This window comes from Anser cygnoides, chromosome 2 (assembly GCF_040182565.1).
Source record: "Anser cygnoides isolate HZ-2024a breed goose chromosome 2, Taihu_goose_T2T_genome, whole genome shotgun sequence".
Classification (NCBI taxonomy): Eukaryota; Metazoa; Chordata; class Aves; order Anseriformes; family Anatidae; genus Anser; species Anser cygnoides.
In genome coordinates, this window is record NC_089874.1 from 161,485,560 (window position 1) to 161,503,126 (window position 17,567).

At 41.2% G+C, this 17,567-nt stretch overlaps 1 long non-coding RNA gene across 1 annotated transcript; it reads right to left on the reverse strand.

Moving 5' to 3' along the window:
- Window positions 1-858: 858 nt before the first annotated feature.
- On the reverse strand, window positions 859-17,121 carry LOC136789942 (uncharacterized). Its single transcript, XR_010828990.1, has 3 exons — window positions 16,634-17,121; window positions 8,559-8,703; window positions 859-1,413 (listed from the first exon to the last, which is right to left on the reverse strand). It is a non-coding gene; the product is annotated as an uncharacterized lncRNA (long non-coding RNA).
- Between the last annotated feature and the right edge of the window lie 446 nt (window positions 17,122-17,567).

Consider the following 17,567-nt stretch of genomic DNA (forward strand, 5'->3'; position numbering starts at 1 on the left):
GAGACAGCATGTGAGTCATGGATAAGAAAGCTGCTGGGGGAGAAAAGACTACTATGAAAGTAAGGCAGGAGTCAATAATTATATTCCTCAGTTAAGTTGCAGAGTTTGTCTTACTTAATGTGTTTGCTCGATACCTTGGAACAAAAAGGTAGGTGTTTGCCAAGAAAAGGTTTGGAGGCAAATATTTGAAGGGTGTTGTCAATACAGAGAAGGATTGAGACATCATCTGATAAGGATAACTAGATGCCTGGTGAGGGCAGGGAGAGGGACTGAGTAGCATTTCTTAGCACAAAGTACACGGCCAAACTGAGCACAGAGCTCATGCTGCAGCCCAGGAGGCTCAGCAGATGGGAGCAGCAAAGGAAAAGAGGCTTGGATGCATTCAGGACAGTCATCAATCAGAGAAAAATCAAACGCCAAGCTTTGGGTGTACCAGGAAAGACCTTTCCAAGACAATAAAGAAGAGGAGATGACATTTTGCAAGAGCTTGATGAGATTCCTCTGGAGCACTGTGTGCGTTCAGGCACAGAGGGGTCCTTGGGATGCCCAACTTCATGAGATTCTGGTGCCTCCTTGGTGGTGAGGCCAGTGCAACTGGTCACTTATTGTCAAAGAAGAGGGATTCAGACCAAGAATAGCTAGTCAAAAGCTCAGATAAACTGAGACCACATGGTCAGGCTAAGAGAGACCAGCTTGTTCAGTGCTTAAACAACGTCAAGAGTTTATTCCTGTTGGCAATGACTATGTTGTTCGAAGGGAAAACAACATCAACAATAAAAAAAAAATCAGAAAACAAGAGTTCTATAACCTAAAGAGCAACTGATTATAAATATATAAATGGATAAAGTGAGGGTGGAAGTTGTGAAAGACTGTCTGTCCAGAAGAGGATAGGCTTTTTATTCAAAGCAACTGAGCATGTGTTTCCCACCACAGCTTAGCTAATGGTGCAGCACGAGACCCACACACTTCTGCTTTGCTGAATTCATATCCTCCACGAGTGCTTGGAGCCGTGCCTTGGACTGAAAGGGGATTCTCCTGAGGTAATGGAAAGGATCGCAAGGTCACATTTTAACTTGATGACAAATGAAGAGCAGAGTCCTAACCTCTCTTACGAAAACAGCCCTCTTGTTCTGCCAAAGCTTTCCAACGGCATCTTTCCTCTGGGAGGCCAGCGTGCTTTCTTCTCTGGTCCCTTGGGAGTCCCTGAGCAACAGACTGGAAATAACTCATCTCCCGTCCTTCATCATGGATGGAGAGGTATCTGAACAGCAACAGTGCCATTTGGTTTCCAACTGTTCCCTGGATGTGGGCAGGCCCCTGCCAGATTTATTGGACTCAGGGACTTGCAGACTGGTTCAAATGTGGAAAACGGGTCTAGAAACACACATTTCCTTGTTCCAGCTTATCCCAGACCTGTGAGATATGAAGAAGAAAATCAGGGAACACTGATAAAAGGAAAAGAAGGAGGGATCTCATTTTTCCCCCCTTTCCCAGGCATGGCTAATTATAAAACCCTCTAGAAAGGCTCCTGCTGAGCAGGTGAGGGGCTTGAGATGAAACAGTAACTTAATCCACAGGGATGAACTTCATCAATGATCCTATTATTTAGGATTTGATGTCTTTTGTGTTTCAGAGTTGGCAATTCCCAACCCCGTGTACAGAGATGGACTGCATTTCGCACCAGTGAATTTAGGGTGGGGGGAGGGATTGGAGAAGACTGCCTTGATTTACAAACGAAGGCGATTAGCATATAAATTGGTACTATAGGTTAGCGAGCAGTGTAGCCTTGCCGAGCTGAATGAATCAGCAGGGCTGAGTCTGTGGGAAGGAGGCAAATTAAAGTCTCTGCTCATACCGCTCACTTTAGAGTGCTGGCAAGAGAAAATGAAAGTCATTTTTTGTGTCGACTTTATTTATCTTTGATTATTTTTCACTTGCTGCTGCTTTAATTTCTGCCTCCTTCTCTCTTTCTGTCTCCCTTCTCTCCTTTTCTCTATCACTCACTCTCTGATAGGGTCCTCCACATCTGTCCAGCACCCCAGATCATTATTTCCTATGTAACATTGACTAGCAAAGCTGATTTTTCTTTCTCTTTTTTTCTGGATATTTTGTCTTTTTGCCCCTCTTCCTTTATTCCTTTTTTTGTTGACCTCTCAACTTTTCTCGTTTTCTCTAACATTTGTTTTCCTGCTGCACTTCTTGCTCCCTCTTCCTCTTTCTTTTACTCTTCTCACAAGGAAACGACTAAAATTCCAAATGTAAAATGACAGTAACAGCAAAGGGGGGTGGTCCTCACGCTCTGTTTCAGTTGCATCCCTCTCTGTGTCTGGGAGCTTTTTCTTTCTGAGCTCTGGAGTAGTACATAGCATCCATTGAAGCATGCAGCCCTGCAAGCCGTCCCGCCAGGTCTCTGTTATTGCAGGGGTGTTGTTATCGCCAGGACCTTGGTGCAGATCCCCAGCTCCTCTGCTTGTTTCCCAGATATTTGTGCAGCCAAGGGAGGTGAATTCTTTGCTGACCTGTCTTCATATGTTTTGGGAGCCTTCAGTCTGCCATCCCCTTACTCCAGGTGCTTACTACCCTGACCTTCAATTCCCTTGGCTAATAGAGAGCTGTAATCACCATCCCCTAAATATCTAGTCCTCCTTTCAATGTTGGTAAGGTTATTGGCAAAGATGTCCTTACCTGCTTTGGCAAATAGGTCCCACTTCTCAAGAGGGACATAAAACCCAAGTGGTAGCTCTTTGGGTTTTATGAGCAAAAGTTTCAGGACCTTATCAGGAATCAGCCTAACAGGGACACCACAAAGGAGCTGTTGGCTTCAGTAGCCCCAAGAAGCTACAAGAGCAACTAGTTTTCCAGCTCACTACAGGCTACAGACAATGCAAATGTCCCAGGGCTTGCTCACTTTGCTGTTCTGACTAAAATACACTCAATCAAAATGAAGTAATTTGGGTTGTCCCTTGAAAAATCTGGATATAGCGGTTAATGCATTTAAGCCCCGGGCCATGCTTGGGTTCTGCAAATGGAGTTTGGCTGTTGAGCTCCATATGCTGCCCTAGCAGATGTTTCTTGCTCCAAGAGTTTTATTTTTATACACATTGATCAAGGATGAGCTGAGGCAAAGAAACAAGTAACTTCCCTTGTGTTCATGTACATTCATATTTAGCTACTGCGGACAGTAGCATAGAACAAGGAGCATCTCCCTGGGCGGGAGCATGGACCATGAGAGCATCTTCCTTCCCTCCTAGCTCTCTTTGGAGGAAGGTGGTTTAAAAAGAAAAATTGGTTTAATAAAGAGCATCTCACTGTGTGATATGTCAGCCCTGGGATATCAGTACATTTATCTGCACACATTATGGGTTTAATTTGGTCCATGCGAAACCTAGAGAAAACCAATTAAAAAAACTTATTAAATAACTCCTCATCAAAAAAATGGAGTTCAGTCTAGTAGCTGGAGCCAGAGAGATGAACAGGACTCCTGGGCTCTATCAGATGGGGGAGTGGGAAGCTCTGTGCCATCTGCCCATGTGTTTTTTCTTTGCCATGCTGAGCACATACAATACAATGGGGAGGACAATACCTATATTTGATGTGAGCATGGGTGAATCCATTTGAGAGGGCTGAATGGAAGGCACTGCAAAAAAACAAGGAACAAAACTGCACATAAAATGCTGAGTTACAACTGCCCTTGAATAAGGCTTTAACACCATAACATGACGATAAGCTTTGAACAGAACTTTTTTCCTTATCTGACCAGGTGGGATTTTCTTCTACGTCCATGTGAAGATCAAACAAATGAATCAGTTTTTCCTTTCATTAATTTTTCATGTACAAAGTCCCTGGAATAATTATTTGCCCTGAAATAAACCACCTCGGCCCCGATCAACTGAGTCATAAATATTGATGGGAAAGAAACACTGGCAGAAATGTTTCCTCTGAGCATTTGAAGGCAAGTGGGTTGTAAATACAAATGCAACCAGCTGGCATTTTCCAGTATAATGAAAGCCCCTTGCTTGGATTTAGCAGTCGGAGTCCAGGACACGATTCTGGGCTGGCAGAGATGTCCGGGGAGCAGGACTTTTGGACAACTTGCCCTTTTGCAGCTGTTCTGTAATCTCTGCCCCAAGGTTTTGGGCAGATCACTTATTATGGAGTTCACTGAAGACCCTGGAACCTAAACCCCAAAGTCTTGTCATAGTCCACTGAGAGCTATTTGACCTCAGAAATGGAGTCTGGAATGTGATGTGCCTCATCCTAAAGTAGACACTCAAAATATGTCATATGAATTACTTGCCAAGCATGTCTCCTTCTCTTCGTGAACTCTAAAAGGGGTGACCAAGCTGCAGGGAGACAAACTTCAGGTCCTTAAAGACCAGCAAAGTCAACCCCAAACTGCCTTCTAGTTGCCCCATGATCAACTCGATCTGTTCTTTTCATAACAACGTACTGATCATGTTAGTTTAGAAGAATACAAAAGACTGAAGAAGAAGCAGGGTGCTAAAGAAAAAAAAAAAAAGAAAAAAAAAAAAAAGAAAAAAATAGAAAAAAAATAGAAAAAAAAAAAAGAAAAAAGGGATAATTTCGTCTTGGAATGTTCAACTGACCTAGAAAAAGTCTGATTAGAAATCACCAAAGAGTCAACATTTTTGTGTGATAATCCAGTACTGTACTGATTCCTGCCAATGCTCCAGATGTAGTGTAATGTCACCAGGATGGATTCTTCAAAGCGGCAGAAAGAAAGAAAGAAACAGACTTCTTATTGCAGCTTACCCAGACTGACTCTGTTTTCTGTATCTTTATTTGCTAAGTACTTGAAATTAGTGTGTCCAGAAAGACTGGCAATTGAGAAGAATCTAATATGGCTATTTTTCCTCTGTTTCTCTGACTTAAAAAATAAAAGGAGAAATATTCATCACAACTTTTTAAAGATTGAGAAAGGTGTTTCAGTAGATTGGATCTCTCTCTGTTTCTTATCAAATTCACTGTTTTCCAGTGAAAAGAGGGCATTCATCTGGCTCTGATACATACCAAAAGATCTGTCAGGACAACACTGTCATGATTAAAAGTTGTGTGAGCGAGCAACATTCCTCATAACTTGTTAAGGCCATGGCTTTTCTGCAGTGAGCTAACAGTATATGGTCTGTGCTTGGTTCATTTCCTATTTGATAAATCCAGGGGCAGGATCCCTGGTGGTGTAGTTCATGTTTCCATAGCAGATGCACCATCTCTATTTCATGATGCACATGGAAAACTAACTGGGAATCATTTTCTTCAGGTCACAGACATTGTAAGATGTGCTCCATCTACCCAGAACAGTGCCATTTTACATTGGATTCTGAGATAAGTGCTCCCTTGAATAAGAGGAAATTGCTTTTGCCAGATCTTGCCCATGGCTTGAGGGGTTAATATCAGATCTGGCAAAAGGAAAAAGTTGTTCATTCATCCTGCATGTCCCGCTTAGTCCATTGCGTCTGTCAGGATACAATTTATTTCTCAGTTGAGCTTCAAAATCTTGTTGAGCTCCACGTTGTCTTATTCTGGAGGAAGAAAGACCTAGGCATGCTCCAGTTGCCAATATAGATAGTGGGAAGACACCAGGTCATATTTTTCCCTTACAATTGCCTTTCAGCAAAATGCTCTATGGTTTCCCTGCAGCTGAGCATTGCCTCCCCTGTCCCCCTTCCCCAGATGCCCATCACCATTCAAATAAAACTGCAGTAGCTCATCAAGATTCAGAGAAAAAGGTCCACATTTTCTTAATTTTATCGTAGATGTTCTTAATAAAAATTAAAGCTGACAAAATCTTTTGTTGTTGTTGTTGTAATTCCCCTTTGTCCTACAAGGGCACCATTACTTTCAGAATGTATTAAGATTTACTATCTCATTCGCTGGCAGTTTATTGCCGGGTTACACTTGGGAGAAAACTGCTCTAACAAGTGCTTACTAGCAAAGGGCCCTCAAGATGATGTGGCAAGAAAGAGCATTAAAAGAAATTCCATTAAATAACAAGAAAAGTTTAACATACTTGTAAATTAAAGAAAACAGTTGCTTTAAAAACCTTGCACAGGGAAGGGGGGAAGGTATATAACACAGCAAGCTCTAGTGGTTAACATGAGTTAGAGAAACTGATTTTTAATATCTGTTTTTCTGTTGAAACTATCTTTCACCGAGAATACAGTAATCCCCTTACTGGTAACTGTAGGAAAGGATGTTCATATACCCACGTAGAAGTGCAAAAGAAGTTTTTTTTTTTTTGGTTTTGTTTTGTTTTTGTTTTTAATCCAATCTTCTGCCTGGTTATACTAAGACACAATTTGGTTCTATATATGGGATCCATAAGATGTTGCAATGAAACAGTATTTGTGTGATGTTTTAGTGATGTTTTACAAGTGCTCTGGGGAGTCTGGGATATTTTTATTTAGGATTTTCCAGTTAGTGAGACAAAATGGCTTGGCAAGGTTTATTTAAAACAGAACTTTCAGCACTTCTTTTCAGGCAAACACTTCCACACTTCCTGGCTAAATCTAAACAGAGGTTGTTTGTTTGTTTGTTGTAACCCCCTCAAAAAAAAAAAAAAAATCAAGAATAAATGGACCTCCACAGGGACCAAAATTTCTCTCTAAATTGACGTTAATTGTCACTCTTTTCAACCAATAAATAAATGAAATTATGCATTTTGCAATATAAATTTGAAATTGAAAATTTTGGGGAATATTTACCTAATACTTGGAATAATACCTAATACCTAGGAATAATACTTAATACATTCTCTCTAAAAGCAATATTTCTGCCCTCCAATTGGAAAAACTTTTTTGAAAGACTTTAGCAACCTGAAACCGAAGCAAAACATTCAATTATAAGTGAAGAAAACACATAAAAGTAAAAACTGAACTTTCAGTTCTGTACCAACCCAGCTGAATCACACCCACTTCCCTTTTTGATTCTGACACTGAACTGTGACTCTGTATAGTTCTGAATTTTTGCTTCCTGGAAAAGCTAACATTTGGAGACACTGGATATTAGTAAACTTCATTATCAAGACACATCTATTCATGCTCTTTATTTAGGGGCCTTGCATTGCAACAACCTTGAAAGAAGTGTTATACGATCCTATGACAGAGATGAGTCTCACATGAAGAGCTCAGGCTTACATTGATGAAAAAGATGGTCTGTATGCTTCTACAAACAATTCTCAGAAAAATGAAGTCCCATCTGTTGACTGAATATCTACTCTGTCAAAAAAAGAAGTTGACTGAATCATAGCAAGCTTGAGCATTTCAGCTTTCAATAGCTATCATTTGTTTTTATCTCAACCTCAGTAAACCCTAATGCAACTGAGAGCTTGGTTCCTAAACAAGGACTACCCACTGTCATGAATAGCAGAAAAGATCTCGAGTTCTGAAAACTTGCTTTGTGTTTTTCTTGTTTGTTTTGGTCACAGTTTTCAAACCCATGATTCCCCATTGGTCATAGGAGGACAACAGGATGATTAATCAGGATGGAAAGCACCTTTAGAGGCTCCTAGCTCAACCTCCTTCCCCAAGTAGGATCAGCTATGAGGTCATACCGGGTTGTCCCAGTCGCCCCTGTACTCGGCTCTGGTGAGGCCGCACCTCGAGTACTGTGTTCAGTTTTGGGCCCCTCGCTACAGGAAGGACATGGACGTGCTCGAGCGAGTCCAGAAAAGGGCGACCAAGCTGGTGAGGGGTCTGGAGAACAAGTCTTACGAGGAGCGGCTGAGGGAGCTGGGCTTGTTCAGCCTGGAGAAGAGGAGGCTCAGGGGCGACCTCATCGCTCTCTACAGTTACCTGAAAGGAGGCTGTAGAGAGGTGGGGGTTGGTCTATTCTCCCACGTGCCTAGTGACAGGACGAGGGGGAATGGGCTAAAGTTGCGACAGGGGAGTTTTAGGTTGGATGTTAGGAAGTACTTCTTTACCGAAAGGGTTATTAAGCATTGGAACGGGCTGCCCAGGGAGGTGGTGGAGTCACCATCCCTGGAGGTCTTTAAAAGACGTTTAGATGTAGAGCTTAGGGATATGGTTTAGTGGAGTACTTAGTGTTAGGTCGGAGGTTGGACTCGATATTATTCAGTCAGCTACTGAAAACCTCCAAGGTTTCAGCCCCTTTAGGGCCACCTATTCCTGTTCCTCATCATGGAAAATTTTGTCCTTATATCCAGGCTGATTTTCTTAATTCCTTGTTTTCACTTGGGTCTACTGCCTTGTCTTCCTTCCATGCATCTCAATAACCTTCCTGCAGATGCAGGCAACTGCTGTGAGGTCCCTCCCGAAGCCATCTCTCCTCCAGTCTGGAGGTGGCCCTGCCCATGGCAGGGGGTTGGAACTAGATGATCTTTGATGTCCCTTCCAACCCTACCCAACCCATTCTATTCTATGATTCACAGACTCTATGATTCTACAGTTCTATGATGCACTGGACTCCATTCTGGACTCTGTCACCAACTAATCAAAAGCAGACATGGTAACAACTAGGAGCAACCTCCAGGAATTTTTACCTGAAGAATCAAATGCAATATCAAGTAGGACAGATTATACCTTAATTTATAAAAAGGCCCAGCTGATGCACAGAGAAATGCCTGGCACTGGAAGAAAGGACCATGGCAAGGTAGAAAGGTGCCGAGATCTCCCCTTGCTCTTTCCTCTCAGAGTCACCACAGCAGATGTTCAGCAAGGTCTTGTGCTGTTGTAAGTCAATGAAATTGAATTACTGGCTTGTAGTCAAAAAAGTGCACGTGTTACTATCAATAACAAATAGCTAAATATATCTCTTGGTGTCAAAAGTCAATATCTCATTTTCCTAGTGGAAAGGAGAACACTGTTTGCTGTGGTAGACAAAATCTTTTGTAATCAAATGGGAAACAATAGCCCTATGCTTCAAATTGCTCTGTCTTCTAAAACTTCATTTTGAGCTCTTAGAAAAGCAGGTAGCACTAAAAAATCAAGGATCAAACAGATCCTCTAGGATTCTTAATACTGAGGGTTATCTTACATTTCAAATGGTGAATACAACAGTGATTTCAACAGGGTCTAGAGAAAGGTTTCTAAATTAGTAATAGTAATAATAAAGGCTTAAATTAAATGGAGAAATAGGATGAAGGAAGCCCATTTCTCCCTATCAGGATCTATAAACCCACATTGGGTTTGAATATAGTTGAATACCTCTTTCTTTGATCAGCTCAGGGAAGCCCATTTTTTGGTAGGCTTCACAACACAGCCAGCTTAGGTCTGAAAGATGTTTAAGGTGTAATTAAAGTTCCAGTGAGATGAGACTGGTCTTTCCTCTTACGTTAGCGCAACTCGGATGAGACAGGCTGACAGATAAAACAATAATCCAAAACTACTGTATCTCATATAAATTGGGTCAAAACCATTAAAAATATCTGCCCATCTGAACTGACTTAGAAGCAATGTGCATAGCTTCATGCTTGTACCAAGAGGGGTAATTAAGATGCATCTCAGGTATTGGCTTGACTTGTCTATTCTTATCCCTCCTCCATTATTTACAACTATATAACATTTGCAGAAAATCCTGTTACATTGGGATTCACATCCCATCTCAAAGGCAGGTTTTCACCCCATCCTTTGTAAATCAGGTTAGCATTGGCTCTGCGTGAAATGTATTATATATCACGCTCATTAACAAAGCATATGAACACATGGCTGGGAAGATAAGGCACTTCAAGAATAGGAGAAGAAATGCTGAGATGGCAGGCTGCCTTCTGTAGAAAGAAATGTCAGTAAAACTTCAGCACAATGAGATTCTTCAATCATCTTCCCCACTAGCCCATTCCACCAGCTAACTATCCCTCTGAGTGCTCTCCCTCACTATCTCCTGTCTGTGTCATTTTAAAAAGCAACAGCAAATTATAAAGTCACACTGAGGTTACTGAGCCATTCAGCAGAGTCTAGGAAGGCTTGACATTTTTCTTTTATGCATCTTGCATTAAGTACAGGCCCTACAAACATTACCAATAGGGGTGATACTCTGAATTTACCAGTCACAAAATAATGAATTACTGCATCTACTTCTAAACACACAATATCTGCATCTTACTCTTTTTTTTTTTTTTTTAATATGCTGTATTCCCTCATCCAAAAATGAATGCAGGCATCTTTTCTGTGGGTTCAGATATATGTTCTTACAAAGTTGTACTTTTCATTTCAGCAAGTGATAAGATCTTAATCTTCTGCCAGGACATTTCAGGCACAAGAACAGAAGTTCTGGCTTTTACAACTTGGGTTACTTTTGCATTCATGTCATCTGAGATGATTGATTTTCCTGTCTATAACTTCCTGGCGCCTGTTGTGCTGCATCTTTATAGCTGGTATTTGTTGGTGAATGCTTGTTATCTCCAGGAGCTAAGGAATCAGAAAAGAGCCTAATGTGCCATTTACCATTTTCAAAGTACCGTCCTTGCAGTCTATCAGTGCCTTCATACGAGGCTGAGATGTCAAAACGGCAGTGGTGCTCTGCAGCTGGCAGCACCGATTGTGAGGACATATGTTTTCAACTCATGTCAGGCTGAAAAGCTTCCAAACTGTATTTGCCAAAGCTTCTGTATAGGACTGGGTTTAGCCTGATGGTATTAGGAGACGAGAGCCATTCCTTGCATGATTCAGAAGTACTGTATTATCAAGCATGTGAATGCTTCTGCTACTTCTTGCTAAGTTTGCTTCTTCTTAAACAATAACCTATAGTTCACGAGTTAATAAAGAGCCCAAAGGTTGTTTGAAGTTTCAGTGGGAAAAAAAAAGAACAGGGAGAACTGAAAAGGCAGAATAATAATTTTCTATTTTTCCTGTATGAAACAGATAGTAATTCAGGTTTTGAAATAGACTCTCATTTCTAAATTTTCTTCATCTTACAAAAAAAAAAAAAAAAAAAAACCTTAGCTGAAATATTTCCACAGTTCAAAGCACTGACTAGCTTGAAACATTTCCTTTGGATCTGACAAATTTTTTGTTAGTTTCATTCCGAACAGTAACAAAAGTTTTTTTTTATTATTATTATTATTTTTTTTTTCCCTCAAGAAAGTGCCAGTGAAGCCACAATCAATTTTTCATGATGTGTTCTAGCAGACACAAGCCCTCGCTGCCTCCCTGCTGGGTCGGGCTGTGCTCACTGACAATTCAGACCTACAGACTTAAAAATCATCTCAATGCCAAAGAGACTCCTCTCTCACCCTTCAGGTGTCTCCAAACAGTATTTATTGTCTCTGGGAATTAATTATTACCTAGGGGTAGACGTTGAACATGCTTAATGTTGTGCAAAATACTGGATGTCTGAACTTTAGATATCTTTTATATTGTAGTGTCCGTTCATGCACTGGCAAAGGGGAAAAGTGAACTCTTCTCAGAGCGCAAATGTTTCATCCCCAGGCACATGCCCCAATCTATGAGAAAAGGAAATCAGTCAGACAGATGAGGGGTTATTAATTGTCTACAAACCCAAGACATCAAATCTTGCAAAGTCTGTGCAAGCTTGGTCAGATAAAAATCAGTAGCACAACCCCCTTTGATGTCACGGGCTCAGGCTTTGCCCACTGGACTCTGTTCTTGGCTCTGGAAAACCCTTCTGAAACGGCCTTGGGTTGTCATGCTGAATCTGTTTTCCTTAAATTCATCTCCAGCTTTCTTTTACTTTTTCTTTTTCAACTGCAAATAGAAACTCTTCTCTCTTGCTGTCCCAACACGAACTGCAGGGGTGGCAAAACATGGTTGACAACCCATCCCTCAATATCTTTATGTTTCTCACTGAAGGACGGGCGAAGATTTCTAACTAGGAGTGTAGATTACCAAAATATCTTTGGCTAGAAGGTGCTGCAGATTTCCAAACTATTATTTAAAAAGTCCAGTCTTTACAGCTATACCAAGGTATACAGAAATCCTGAAAATGAGAGTGTTTCCAGAAGAAATGTTCAATTATGACATCAACACAAGAAAAGTAGAATATTTTATAAATAATGTCTCCTGCTCCACAATTGGATGAGTGAGGCACTTGAATGAATAATTTCTTGAGGATTTGTTGTTAAAATGAGTGACAGTCGGGCCTGTATTAAGCTCACTTTAGCAAATGTTAAACTCACCTTTACCAATATGAGTCGTGGTATCAGCAGCTGCTCTTCATGAATATTAAGGAAGATTGAGGTGGAAGATGTAGGAGACTGAATGCCTCTTTGGATAGCCAAGTGTGCTCTGTACGCATAACTGGCATCACAAATGAATGGTAAATAAAAAAAAAAGAAAAAAGGTCACCCTGGTCCTCCAGAATAACCCAGGGAAGACTGTTTGCCTTGGCTGAAATCCATCAGTCAGGCAAAGATTTCAGATGCTTCTTCCAGTTCTCCAGTGACTTCTCCACTCAGGCAAAGAACAGGAGATCTTTTATCTCTCAAGAATATTGAGAGGCATTGGTTCCTCCTGGAAAGGACAGGAAGATTTAGAGATATCCAGTTAATATATTTAATAGATTGGGAAAACGATTTTGCATTAAATTATAAATGGGATTTACTCATAGATAACTCTGCTCTTCCATATCCACATGTTCTTACCCCTTGCAAAAGCCATTGCTGAGCTACAATGAATACTGCTATCTGTACCTGTGGGAATGCAAAAGGACTTGTGAGATGTACAATAAATAAGGCAAACTGGCTCTGTGCTAGGAATAGTGTGGTTATATGTTATCGTGAACACACCGTCCAGAAAAATGTAATTTCATCGTGACCAAATAAGGGACGAATGTTGCCTGACAAATCATTTTTACTATAAAGCCCTTTGGGAGGAAATTCTACATGAAAATGCAAGATAATTCAATGATGAACACTGCACAGATTTTAGTACACCCAGTTATAGCTACAATTTCATCAGATGAACTATTCCATTATTTTGTCTCCTTCCCCAGTACTTGAAACACTGGTCTTGAGTGTATTCCTCAGCTCTGGCTCTCACAACTGTGATGATACAGCACAGTGAGAGAGCTGGGACAGAAATTAAAAGAAAGATGTGGGGGCACTGTGTAAAGGAAAGAAATCTCCAAAGGGATATATAAATGTAAATAATAAATGTCATCTGAAATAGCCTCTTGGGCTAAATCATTCACACAATGAGAAGCTGGGTTGTATAAGAAGCAGTTGAAATAATCCTCTGGTAAACTGTGAATTGAAAGCAATGGCCTTACATGGGTCAATACTTGGCTCCAACTCCTCATATTTATGGATTTCCCTTTCCACATCCCTCCTTTATATGACTAGCTGCGTAAAAAAGGTGAGAAGAGAAAGCTTTCAGTTGCCTTTTACCCACAGGAGATTTTGAATGAGCAGCTGTTAAAAGCAAGGGGAATCTCACTGATTCAATTGGCCTCTTAATTGATGGTCCTCAAAGAGATAAAGAACGGCCATTTCTGAACAGCAACACATCATATGGAAATAAACCTGAATAAGCACTGAAGCAGCCATGGAAGCGGAGAGGATGATTTTGCTAGGAGCTATAAACTGGAGGAATTTTGAGGTGTTCTGGTTCAGAAAGCATCATGTTTGATAAAAGACCTCTGTTTATTTGGTTTGCCAAGATGCAGTGGGATCATATTCTCTTCCATTTGAGCTACTTCATTCAAATGAGGCTGGGAACTGTGCTTTCGTGAGTCCTCCAGCCATAAACCACCTCCTTCAGTGAACCCTGTCACCAGTAAGAGTGATGGACATGTGGAGGGCATTTTATGAAGAAGTGGAAAATTCTTCGGGAAAGAATTCTTCAAGAGAGAAAACGAAGGTCTCTGCTTCTAAATGTCTCCTTTTGAAATAAAAGTTCTATAAATTTTTAAAAACAGTTCCCAAGCGCTTTATGGAGAGTGCTTATCTGTAGAAGTAGGATCTGTCAGCTGTTCCACAAAACCCCTCACAGTCTTAGGCACCCTCTTTTACAAGGAATTTTAAACAAGACAGATTCCTTAATACATTAAAACCCATTACACAGACAAGGACAATTCACATTATCCCTACTGCTATGCAGCCTGCAGCAGTGTCAGCCTTCTTGAGATGTGTTTGCTATGGGCCTCATAGTTCACAGCTCACGGATATACCTTTCACAGAGCCCGGTTCAATAAGCTGATATTCATGAAGAAAGCTAGTCCATCCATATCAATCCTTACAGAAGATGCTCTGTATCTGCAGATACTTTCATCAACCTCCAAAAAGCCTCATGATAAGAACATCTTAAATGGTCCATTTTCTCCCTCTTATTCTGAACCAGACAGACCGTGCATTTTGTTCATTAGCTTTAAAACCGGTGCCTGCTTTGCCCACAGTAGCTCAGAGTTTACCTGAAGAAATTGGCAGGTCTGATGAAAGAAACACTGCAAATGCACACCTAAATCTACTTCTTTGTCATGAAAGTAAAGGGGAAAAAAAAAAAAAAAAGTAACATTTTCTCTTCCTTTCCCTAGCATTTCTAGTGCCTTGGCAAGCGTAGGATCTATAGGAAGACGAGGCGAAAGAAACCATGCAACATTGTTGAGATACATTTGGAAGAAATAGGTGTTTTGTGGAGAACTTGTTTCTGGAGATATTGTCCACGTGCAGTGCAGATGCTGATATGCCAGAGCTGACCCTCACGGTACCCCCAAGTGCTCAGTTCTGTAGACATCATTAGATTAATTTGATTTAAAAAGTTTTTAGAGTCATCAGAATATTTCCTCTGCTCCTGGATCTGCTCCGTTCTGTGTGAATTTGGGCTGTTGCGATGAACTTAATACTCTCAGCCATGCCTCATTTAACAGAGCTCTAGGTTTTGTGCCCTTAGCATAAGTTTCAACTTTTATAACGTGGGTGATAGAGAAGCCCAGCCTCGAAAATAAGCTTGACTTATGGCTGTAACACTGCAATATCCAATATGGGGACTCTGCTTGTTAACCCTCCCTGCATTCCCTCTTATCCCTTGCAAATAGGGCAACAAAGAAGAAGGCTAGAGCCCTGCTAGATGTGAACGCAGCTATGTGCTCCAGCAGTTACATCTGGAGCATAAGCACCACAGCTTCTCCCATAAATAAAAGAACAATGTTCCGGCAAGTTAATTTCACTAAACTTTTGACCCTCAGCTATGGAAGGGAAAATATCTTTAATATGAGGAGGTGGAAGGACTATGTGATTGTTGTACTAAAGATTTTCAAGGGAACAGTTAATCCTTGCCTCTGCACGGAAACGCTGTGATTTAAACACACCAAGAGGCTGGGTTCAGCTTGTTTTCTCAGCATGAGAGGCAACACACTTCTCCTGTTATTCCTTCGCCTCTCGTCTGACGATGTGTCCCACTGTTACTTATTTCACATTTTAACCAGGCACGACAGCTTTATGCTGATGTTTTCCCTGGTATCTGATTACCTGTAAGATAAGTTTTCCTCCATGGCCACACTTCTCCACAAATATTTCCATCTGGCTTTTCAGAAGGTAACATACTACAGCCAGAAGAATTCGTCCAACATCTCCATAATTCCCTTAGTCTAACTTTGTCTCTGGTGACAAGATGTGACGTTTTGGGCAGAATTCAGGGTCAGGGGAATGACATAGATCTTCAGGAAGATTGTTTTCATTCTCCAGGCTTGCTGCAGTCAACAGCTTCCAATGGGGAATAGAGACACTTCTAGGATATACGAGCTCTTTCTCTTCCCACCAGTAATGGGAAATGCCAAATTACTTGTTCACAGTGAGAACTGAATTTGAAAGCTGGCCTAGGTCTGCTGCATGCCACAACCACACGCTTTCAGGCCATGTAACCATCAGGCTGTAGCTGAGGCTAAAACAGCAATGACTGCTGATGAACTGGACTGTAATACATCAAAGCAGCTGCTACTAAGGTACACAATGTATGAACCAGATCATGAGTCCTGAAAGGGATCATACTCAAGTGTATCCAACAGCTCCAATTTAAAGTCCTGCATCTCTTAGAAACTTGCTTAAATGATTATGGTGTGAACAGTAGACATGCCTGGATTTGGAAGTAAGCTCAGACAAAGCTTTAACATGTACCTTCTCTGTGAGACAAGCTGCAGGGCTGTCACATTGCTCCTTACTTTTTTTTTTTTGTCTCTAATTCCCTGTCCCATATGTATTTCAGGAAATGCTATTTGTTTTTTGAATGCTTATGTATACTTGCATATACACATGCATTCACATGCTTCATTTTATTTATCTGTTTGTGTTTTATTTTTTTCCAATTTATCATTATCTTTTTACTGCATACCATTATGCAAAAAAACATGGCCGTATTTCAAACATCTATCCCCATGTTTACATGCAACTTTGTTTCTGACCTTGCAAGTTGTAAGGTCCTTTTAAGGTCCACCCCTGTGGGCTTGGGTTGCTACAAAGGTAGACAGCACTGGCAAAACTAACAACAATCTCTTACCTCTGTACTTCTCCAGCCATGGAATTTCCCTAGATATTTTAGCCCTAGCTGTGCCACATAAAACCATGGTACTCTGACTCTTTGGATTGAATCATACAGAGCTTTAGTATTTGAACCTGGGTCACCAGCCATAAAAGAACTAATACATTAACCGAAAGCTTTAATTCTGCTTAAACAGCCTTTCTAGCAAAAGAAAAAGAAAAAAAAATTACCTTTGAAATACAGCCTTTTTATTACATCAAACTCTCTCTGCAGTGCTGACCCCCTGAGACTGCAACTCTCCCAGTCCCCAGTCTCGAGCAAGTGCTTTATAAGTGAACTGACCACACCAGTCCATGCTGGGCTCCTCCTCATCTGATGAGGATTTGTGAATCACAGCAGAACAGCTGCTGGCTGATAACAAAGCAGCACATTCAGAGCATGTTCCCAAGTTATTATAGCATTGTTTCAAAAGAGCTGCCAGAGGGTTAGTCAGGCTAGATCCAATTAAGATTGGGGTCAGTGTGCCTGCCTGTGGCATGATAAATGTCCTGCCATGCTTATAGCACCTTTTCCCCAAAGAGTGTCAAGACCTATATTTCTGATTGGACTTTGGTTGCATCTGGTACCTATTTGCCTGACCCAAGGCTTTTTGGACCTGCCCTGATTAGAAGAAGCTGGTAAGGTTTGGGATGCAATGGAGAACAGGTGGACAGGGATGTCAAACTCTGTCCTTGATCATCGCTCACCTGATGTTTCTTGGGTCAGAAGGTAGCAAGGGTTTCTGCTCAAGTCCAGCCTCTCAGGGCTCCATCCAAGGCTTTCCCCTTGTGTTTTAGGGTAGTAACACACTCACCTCCCCAAAGCACTTTGCAATGATAGCTTTTTGCATCTCTGTGATCAAGCAGAAGTCAGGGAACTGAAAAGAGGATTTCATTACTCTCAGAGTGTGCAAAGTACATTGAGGACGGATGTAAGGTCACCTTGCCTGGGTTCTGCAACCAACACTGAATCCAAAAATACACGCGAGCACATTAAGACAGGCAGAAAATGTAAACTTTACTACTCAGCAGGTTTATTAGCTTGCCCTCAGCACGTGACTGTTATCGGTCTGGCAGGCAATGTGTCCTACAAAAGCAAAGCAAGTCCCTAACCCAGTCTCTAAGA